Source organism: Bombina bombina, chromosome 2 (genome assembly GCF_027579735.1).
Source record: "Bombina bombina isolate aBomBom1 chromosome 2, aBomBom1.pri, whole genome shotgun sequence".
NCBI lineage: Eukaryota > Metazoa > Chordata > Amphibia > Anura > Bombinatoridae > Bombina > Bombina bombina.
In genome coordinates, this window is record NC_069500.1 from 1148263085 (window position 1) to 1148272903 (window position 9819).

Sequence of the window (9819 nt, forward strand, 5' to 3'; positions counted from 1 at the left end):
AAACCTAGCAAGGGTACAGTGTTTGGCAAAGAAGTAGGTATCAGCGCTATCCCACTTCTTTGCCAAATTATATATATATATATATATATATATATATATATATACACACCAAAATAAAATTCTGCAATCAGATCATTTATGGTATTATTATACTATTAAATTCTCTAGGGTGTTTTTAACTTTAGATTGGGGATTAACCTGTGTGTGCGCGCATGTGATTGTGTTTGGTCTAACTTGCACACATTTTATATATTTCTTTAACCCCTTCACTACCGGGACTTTCAGAGAAAAACTTGCCCAAAATACTGGAGAATTTTCAGCATTTTTGCTATTACTCCATTTAAACAGAAATAGAGCCTTGCGATCATATAAAAAAAAAAAAAAAGTTAATTTTTTCACAAAACTGTGGGTTTCTCACTGAAATTATTTACATACTGCTTGTGCAATCATGGCACTAATTGTTGTAAAAGCATCTCTGCGATTCCCCTTGTTCAGAAATAGCAGACATATTAAGCTTTGCCATTGCTATTCGGTAATTAGAAGGCCACTAATTGCAGCTGCACAGCACACTTCTATTATTCCTGGAAGTGAAGGGGTTAATTAGGAAACTTGTAAGGTTACTTTTAGCTTTATAGTAGAGATTATTACCCTCCCACCTGATAGTCCCACCCCCTGATCCCTCCCAAACAACTTTCTTCCCTCTGCCACTGGTCACCCTCCATCTTAAAGTACTGGTACACAGTCTGATAAAAAAAAGTAACACTTTTTTTTTTTTATAAATTTTATTTTTCTGCAGCGTAGGATCGCCCTAACCCTCCAATCTCCCTTATCCCCCTCAAACAGCTCTCTAACCCTCCCCCTCTAACTGTTGCCGCCATCTTTAGGTACTCCCGCGGTCACCATTTAGTACCTCCCCCACACCCCTTTTCTGTAGTGTAGCTGCCCTCTCTGTTCCTTTAAAAAAAAAAAAAAAAAAAAAAAAAAAAAAAAAACACACCTCTGTAGCGTAGGACCCTCCCCTCCCCCGCTGAGCCTCCCACCCGCCACACCTCACGCCGGCACCAGCAGAAGATCGTTACAGTTGGTGCAGCAAATAACTGATAAGAATAATACGCTCAATCAATTAATTGGTAACATTTGTAATATAGTAAGGGGAGAAATACTTACAGTACAATGTCCCTTTAAACTATGGCTGGATAGCGTATTACATATATACCCTGGCTACTGAAAAATCTGAAAATGTATCTAGCTTCTCAACATTCTGACTGGCACCTTAGTTTTATGTAAATGTGTTGATAAATCCACTACTGTGCAATTCCTTCTAAAGAGATCTTATAAGTTTCTGCATATGGTTGTCACATTACCAACAACTACATAAGCTTTTTCTTGCAAAATTCCAAACTCGAATGCGTAAATCTGATATGTCATAGGAAATGGGTTTCCATAAACAATACTACATCAAGGAATTCTAGTATTATATGATGCTACTGATCTGTAGATGTACAGTGTAGTTCATCAAGAGTAAAATGTATGTCTGGTGTAGAGAAGTGTGTGAAGCACATCAGCTTATTAGCAAACTTTGCACAGAGGTGACAAGTTCGTTTTTAAGAGGGAAATAAAAAAAAAAAGCCTGGTTACCATTGTAAAAACACTCTTTACACTTTTTATTGTACATAACTGGACATACATAATTATGTAAGCAATTTAACTACTGATATTTAAAAAGCAAAATACCATACAGAGATTATGTGATCCTGTCTTAATTCAAAATGTACTTTAAAATTAAAACTCATGGGGGGCGGAGCCAACTATCGAGCTGAGCAGACGCAGGTTTTGGGAGCTCCTGCTCTAATCATCTATTAAAAGTGACCAAATGGCCCTAAAATAATATTTTAAATATGCAGATACAAGCCTTTTGAACAGCTACAGCATCCTGCACTATGGAGTAACCTCCTGGAAATAACACGCTGATTCCTGTGGAGATAATGGCGATCAGTCAATAGCAGCTCCTGCAATAGAGAGCGATCATTCATCTATACATTGGAGCCCTTGAACCGTGGATTTAAAAGCACCGGGTGTCTAGACTTTTCTCTATAGCTCACACTCGGAGTGTGGACCTGATCTTATACTTAACTATGACACTGGACGCTATGATCGTGGACACGCTGGCCATGCTGGGACACCGCATGGATGCGCAATTTAATGTGCTCTCCCAGTGCCTATGCCTCACTTTAGAGACAATCTCTGATATACCGGAGGGGGACCCCAATACTTTACCCTCCTCGGCAGATAGCGCACAGACAGGACAAAAGAGCAGACCCGACTGTCCGGATCCCTGCCGCATCTCTTCAACAGTTTGACGCCAATCGCCACTCCCCTGTCACTCACCCGGCTTCTGCCTCGGAGCGGCCGGTCGGGGCGGGAGACGGGGAAGACACAGTTGCACTTCACCTCACTAGAACTGACCCTCTGGATCGCTGGCTCTTGACAACCGCACATATGTTGCTCCCTGAGGAAGGGACTAGTTACAAGAGGAAATTCCGACACCTAGATCGTGATGTGGGAACTTGCCCCTGGCCCCAGGTACAGCCTGGTGACGGGTACGGTGGGCCCGATTCAATATCTCTACTCTACCACAAGCCGCCATGTTACCAGGCCAACTCGGATTGCATTGATCCGCACTCCTTTACAGCTACTCGGAGCCATCGCACACATGACGGCCCCCGTGAGAGCTCTCTTCATCGGGGGTTGAACTTTACTGTACAGATACCCCACAGAGATACCCATGCCTCCCAGACTAAAACCCATGATGTGCCTCATCTGCAGGAGCTGACACGAGCTGGGATAGGTTAATCACTAATAACATTTCTCCACAGGGAGAAGCGCCATTTTGCCTGATGAATACTCATCGTGTCCTCTGACTAAGTGGCCTGAGGGAACAGACCAAATACTACTCTGTTTACCCTTGTACACACTGCATCCCCTGGTTTAATGTTTAATATTGTTTTTACCTACCCCTACTATTCCTACAATGAGAAAAAATACCTTGCATGTACCATACTGTCGACAGGAACTAACCTTGTGTTATTGTTTTTACTCTCTAATGTTTTTATGACATATTCAACTTTTACATGGGTGCTCCCTGCTTACGTATGTTCGTATGAAAAGGCTGCATGATTTGTGGTTTCTGACTACTGGTTTATGTCTCTTGTTGTTCCTATTTCTAGTATTGTTGTGACACCCTATATCTAACACAATCCCCCAAATACATTACGCTGGAGAATCACATATAGAGATAATATAGCTTCTCCTTTTAGCCTAACTCATGGAACGCTCAGCCTATTCCTAACTACTATCTACCCCTGTTACATTACACTTTTTGGTCATCACTTATTAACTTGGAGCCCTACTTATTCATTATTCTCGGGCCACTTTACAGAGTCACAGGGATACCTCCCAATGCCTCACTACACAGCATTATTTTCTGGACCATCAGTATTAATATAACCCAATACATGAGTACTACAGTCGGTACGCAAATCATTCCTGCACTTTGACAGCAATATACTAGCTGATCAATTTAGGTATAGATTCATACTCTTGCAGTCCTAACCTTTTATATCTCCCCTCCATGTTAAACTAGGTTATCAGATTTACCTGCTTTCTTCCCTAGACCACTAGGTGTTTTATTTTCCTTTTTGTTTACCTAATAGATGATTTTATCTGTGAGGATTACACCTGACTATAAGAATAACACCTTACGCTATCAATATCAGCTCCTTTACAACTTAGAAGAACCTTCTGGTGACGGCACTGGGATATGTAATATTAGCTTTAGGTTGGATAGGTATATTAGCACTCATGCATCTGTGGTTGGCCCTATCACATTATATCTTGGCTCATTCTGTACCATTATTGAAGACCACTTAACTACCGTCTTCCCCCTCCTTCACCTATTCTATTTAGCTCCCTAATGCTGTATACCTGATACCCCCATGGCAGAACCTGCTGTGATTGGAGATGTAATCGCAGAAAATACAGCATGTCTGCAGAAAGAATAACACACATGCAGGAAATGTTAGAACTTTCACTTTGCAGCACTGCTTAGCATTAGACTGTTCTCTTCAAACAGTGCTATGCTCTTGGCTGCACTGTGTAGCTTTTCCTTAAGACAGTGCAACCAGAGCAAAGTGCTTTTTGAAGGGAACAACCAAATATGGAGTAGCGCTGCAAAGCAGCAGTGCATTTATTGTTGACTGGCTCTCAGGTATTTTTTCAACTTCTCACCCAACCTTTCACCGTCTGCAAAGCTGTGACTTCTGAATGTAAGATGTTCTTGTGAGCAATGTACCTTTTTTATAACTACACTGGTGATTTAGTGTAACTACCTAATTTAAAATTTTATTTTATTTTAAAATGACCTGCAGAAAAATGTTCACTAAAAAAATTTAAATTGCAGAAAGTGAAGAAAAGTTCTGCCTCTGGGCCTGATACATCACTATTAGTTTCCCAGAGCTTAACATATCTCACTCAGATCCACATGTATACCCCTCCTTTCAACCTACATTACTATTTATTACTCTCTTGAGACAAATATTATAAAACCTATATTTTATCTGATGTTTACTACTATATAAAAATACATTTGTTACATCTACTAGAATTACCCACGTGTGCAGAAAAATACTGCATTGACACCAGTAGTTTAAGAAGTTAAACACAGCAGATTCAATCGGATAGCTAAGAAGTTTTTTTCTTTAAATTATGAAGACAAACAGCTATTAACCCTGTGTGTTTCAAGAAGCCCCATATGGAATTAAAAAGAGGGTGGGTGATGCAGTAAAAATGTCTGTGCTCAAATAACTTTCTAAAACATAATCAAATCATATGAAAATAAGTAAAAAAAAAATCTTTAATAAGAGAACTTTTTTATATTAGTAAACATGCATTTGTATTAAAGTATTGCTATTTAAAGTATTCTTTTTTTATTTTTACTAACTGATATTAGTATAAAATGCATACCAATACTGACACATGTACCAACTGCGTGATTACAGTACAGTATAATGATGAGTGGCTCATTCACCTATAAAGCAACATAAAACACAAACAATACATCATAATCGTCATTTGTCTAAAGTAACAAAATACACCAGGCATGTTTAACAGATAGAGTGTGATTTCAAAGGTAAATCTCTTAAAAGTGCACCAGTAGATCACATTTTTAATAAATATATTTCATATTTCCCTTAAACTAGCAGATAATGTGACCTCAAATTAAAAAAAAAAAAGTATTCATTTGCTTTTTCTGTGTATTCTGCACTGCAGCTATTGTCTTTAGTTGAAACAGGTCATTTGTATAAATCATGATTCAGCACAATGATATTAGAACATTCAGTGCACAGTATATGACGGTTTGTATTTTCTCACATTTGGTGCAGTTACAAGTGAATCGCACTGATAAACCTCACATATACGTCCCTCAAATCTGGCAACCTCTGCTATATATACACAAAGCAGACTAAATTGTAAACATTAATGTTACAAATTTAATTCTGCAAAAGGGGAAAATGTTGTGGAGTCCCTAGTTTACAAACAATACACATTGTGGCCAACATAATACAAACAACCCAAAAGGGTGCTGGAAAACTATTCCGGAGCTGTCAGGCCTCCAAATTAGGCACATTCCTAAAGATGCGTGCCAACAAATCTTCAAATAGCAAAGCCTGTGCAAACATGATATTGACTGGATTTCAGTTATTACAACAATCCAGCTGCTGTACAACTGCAAACACGGATGGAAAAATTAAGCTAAAATTACTGAAATTAAGCTATATACTAGTGGGCTGTACCTGAAATCAAGTTTGCAGGCAAGAACACAGATTCAGATAGGGCATGCAATTTTAAAGGGACACTGATCCCAAATATTTTCTTTTGTGATTCAGATAGAGCATGACATTTTAAGCAACTTTCTAATTTACTCCTATTATGAAATTGTGTTTATTCTCTTGGTATATTTATTTGAAATGCAAGAATGTAAGTTTAGATGCCGGCCCATTTTTGGTGAACAACCTGGGTTGTCCTTGCTGATTGGTGGATAAATTCATCCACCAATAAAAAAAAAGTGCTGTCCAGAGTTCTTAAACCAAGAAAAAAAAGCTTATATGCCTTCTATTTCAAATAAAGATAGCAAGAGAACGAAGAAAAATTGATAATAGGAGTAAATTATAAAGTTGCATGCTCTATCTGAATCACGAAAGAAAAAATTTGGGTTCAGTGTCCCTTTAAGCAACTTTCTAATGTACTCCTATTATCAATTTTTCTTTGTTCTCTTGGTATCTTTATTTGAAGCAGGAACGTAAACTTAGGTTCAGCACCTCGGTAGCACTTGCTGATTGGTGGCTACATTCAAGAATTTTTTTTTATAATAGGAGTAAATTAGAAAGTTGCTTAAAATTGCACGCTCTTTCTGAATCATGAAAGAAAAAAATTGGGTTTCACATCCCTTTAACATTCTTGTTTTTATAAATTGCGAGATGTATTTTTCTTTAACCCCTTCCTGCCGGGACTGATTTGTCTACCGATATAAACAAATAAGTAAAAATTGAGATAACCTGAATGCGTGATTTAAATGATGGGATTGGGTCGGGGGGGGAATGCCTATGATGCTAGGCACACCTTCCAGCCTGCAATCCCAGTTAGGAAGCTGTTATAGCTTCAGTACAGCCAAATGGCTAGGACGTTCCATGCCATCCTAAGGACCCTAAAGCCCAGCACAGTTAGGACGGCATGGAACGTCCTTATGGTTAGAAGGGGTTAATATAACTTGGTTTATTCTGGAATGTTGATATAATCTAGTTGTAGTTTGACAAATCCCAGAAACCGGGGCTACTTATATTCTAGTACTGGTGTGTACATTTGGAGATTTTTCCCTATACACCCCTGTATAAAATAATTAACCAGTTAAAAAAAAAAAATTAAAAAACAAAGTATTGTCTATCTCCTCATTCTCTGAGACTCATCAGGCACCTGAGCACTAGAGTTTTAAACGGACCTAATGGTGCAATGAAAAAAAAAAACACTACGCAGCAGAGGCAAGGAATTGTGTAATGATAAAATGATTTGTGTATTTATCCCTGCAAAATGGTTACATAAAACTGTTAATGCCACAAACAAGACTCACTGTCAAACCAGCTATGGAACTAGCCAGTGATTGGTGGCTACATAAATATGATATTCCTGATTCACCCTGCTCAGCAGCACCAATTCATTTTTGTTTATTAGTGGATTTTGTATGTTTAACCCCTTTGGAGGGGTTGTTAAACAGAAAGGCAAACATTTGTAAAATAATAAATATATTACTCTACCTAATCTGAGATTTCCATTATTGCACTATTATGTCCATTTAGCTGCACTACTGTAGATTTGTTTCACTGTTTTATTTATGTGAGTTTAATTTGTTGTTATGTTGCACCCAGTTACTTCTCATGCAAGGTAAATGAAAAGCTGGCTTTATGTAATCACAGTTGTATACAGATATAACAAATGGTTTAACTCTGCTAAACAATAGCACAGTTAAGTTTGTAAGCAAATTCTAAAGGAATAAAATAAACTATAGCAAGACAGATAATCAGTTCATATCTCTAGTAATAGGCGATATACACACGTTTTGCTGCAATACCAGTGGATATCTGCACTGATAACGCACACGAGCACATAGATAAGAGGCAATTCAAATAACCAAATAAAAGTAGACAAAACTATGACTACTGCGATTTGCACATATATGACTTATAGCTGAAGAATTATAACCTTAGCAATAAAAAAAAGCACCGGCACAAAGTGATAAGTGATCACAGCAATTTAACGTTGAGCGTGAGGCAACTCACTGCAGTGATCTAACACACGGCTAACTCCTATGGCAGTGACATATAATACAGAAGATGGTGACATAACTCTAATAGCAGAATATAAACACAGTAGCCGAGATTACCTTGGAGCCTACGGATCGCTAGTGCAGGGAGATATAGGGTGGTTGCTGTAGCTGCTGCCTTTCACCTGTATGAAAGCGTCATATGTTATCCCATTCCGTCCCTCTGCAGATCCTCCTGCATCCCTTGCTCATATGAAGCAGCATTCAGAAGATTCAAACCCCTCCCCTGCCGCTATGACAGTCTCTTTTCCATGTGTTCTATTAAGGTGGTCTTACAAAGTTGCAGCTCCATAATACACATACCGAAGTAAATAGAAATAATTTAACACTAACAGTGAAACTTGCATTTATTTCTCAACTAGTAGAAAACTTAAACAAATTTTATTATGTGTTTAGAACAAAATGCTGTCCAAAACTTTTTGAAAATTCACTTTCTCAGTTGAAACAGTTACGTAAGGTAATCTTAAACCCGCCTCTTCCTCGATGACAGTCCCTTTCCCATGCCTTAATTTAAGGTGGATTTACAAAGTTGATGCTTATGCGTCATAAAAAAACTTACTTAGTTTCACCTTTCTTAACCCTTTCGCCGCCGAGCCATTTTGCACAGTGTTGTGTTAGATGTGCTTGGACCTCGTTGCATTTACACCTAAAAAAAAAAAAAAAAAATCTGTGAGGTACCCAGACAAATTATGTTTTTTAGTAGACCAATCATTTTTTTATATAATAGCTTTAGTTTACAGATATATCATAATATGGGGGGGGGGGGGGGGGGGGGGGGGGGGGGGGGGGGGTTAAAGGTCATCATTTGCATCTGGTTGTTTTAAAAAATGGATTTCAGAACTATTGCACAATCCCTAAATAGAAAATCAAACCAAACAGGCCTGCCAACTTTGAAAATAATTCATATTGTTCACTAATTTGCATATTAAAAGACATTAAATAATCACATAGACATTGTCACAATGTACATTTTTTATGATGTTTTCAAATACAGGCGTATGTAGGCGATATTGCGGGTTTGGTTCCAGACCACTGCAATAAACAGTTTTTTTGATTCTCAGTGCATATACAAGTTATATTTACACTATACTGTAGTCTATTAATTGTGCAATAGCATTATGTCTTAAAAAAACAATGTACAGTACATACTTTATTTCTAAGAATGAGGATTATGTTAACCTTGGTAACACTATAGTCACAATTTTATTAAAGACAGGAGGCAAGATTTTGCTCCCTTGTCAGAATTTGCTACCCCAGTCAGTGTGCATGCTCAGTATTACGTAATTGCACTCCACATATGTTAAAAGGGAATGTGTGGAATGCGACTGTCATCAGCAGCATGCGCACTGAGATATAGCAAATTCTGACAAGGAAATTATTCTGTCAGATTTTGCTGCAGCCAGTATATGTGCGCATGCGCTGGTGATGACATCTCAGCTTATTACATGTAAAGTGTACAAAGTACAAAGTATAATACACAAAGTTTTTTTCAAATCCAACTGTTATATCCACCAGACTTTATATATATAGATATAAGCAGGACACGCTTCTGTTTCCGTTGTTTACAAAAGACATTTAAGATACTTTGTTGAGGTCTGGCTGTGTATGTGTAAAATAACACATGATCACTTTGTGTATTATAAATGTCACTTGTACACTTTGCATGTAATAAGCTGAGATGTCATCACCCGCGCATGCGCGCATATACTGGCTGCAGCAAAATCCAACAGAACAATTTCCTTGTCAGAATTTGCTACAATTCTTGCCTCCTGTTTGAATAAAATTGTGACTATAGTGTCACCAAGGTTAACATAATCCTCATTTTATTGCAAAACAGGAGGTTCTTATTTTGCTATTTTAAACCTTAGAAATCAGAAGAGACAGAG

General features: G+C 37.9%; 1 protein-coding gene across 1 annotated transcript in view; it reads right to left on the reverse strand.

Moving 5' to 3' along the window:
- Positions 1–8151, reverse strand: part of MFAP3L (microfibril associated protein 3 like) — a 141291-nt gene extending 133140 nt beyond the window's left edge. The window contains exon 1 of the mRNA XM_053703825.1: positions 7994–8151. The gene's annotated coding sequence lies outside the window, so the exon portion shown is untranslated. The remainder of the gene's footprint in view (positions 1–7993) is intronic.
- Between the last annotated feature and the right edge of the window lie 1668 nt (positions 8152–9819).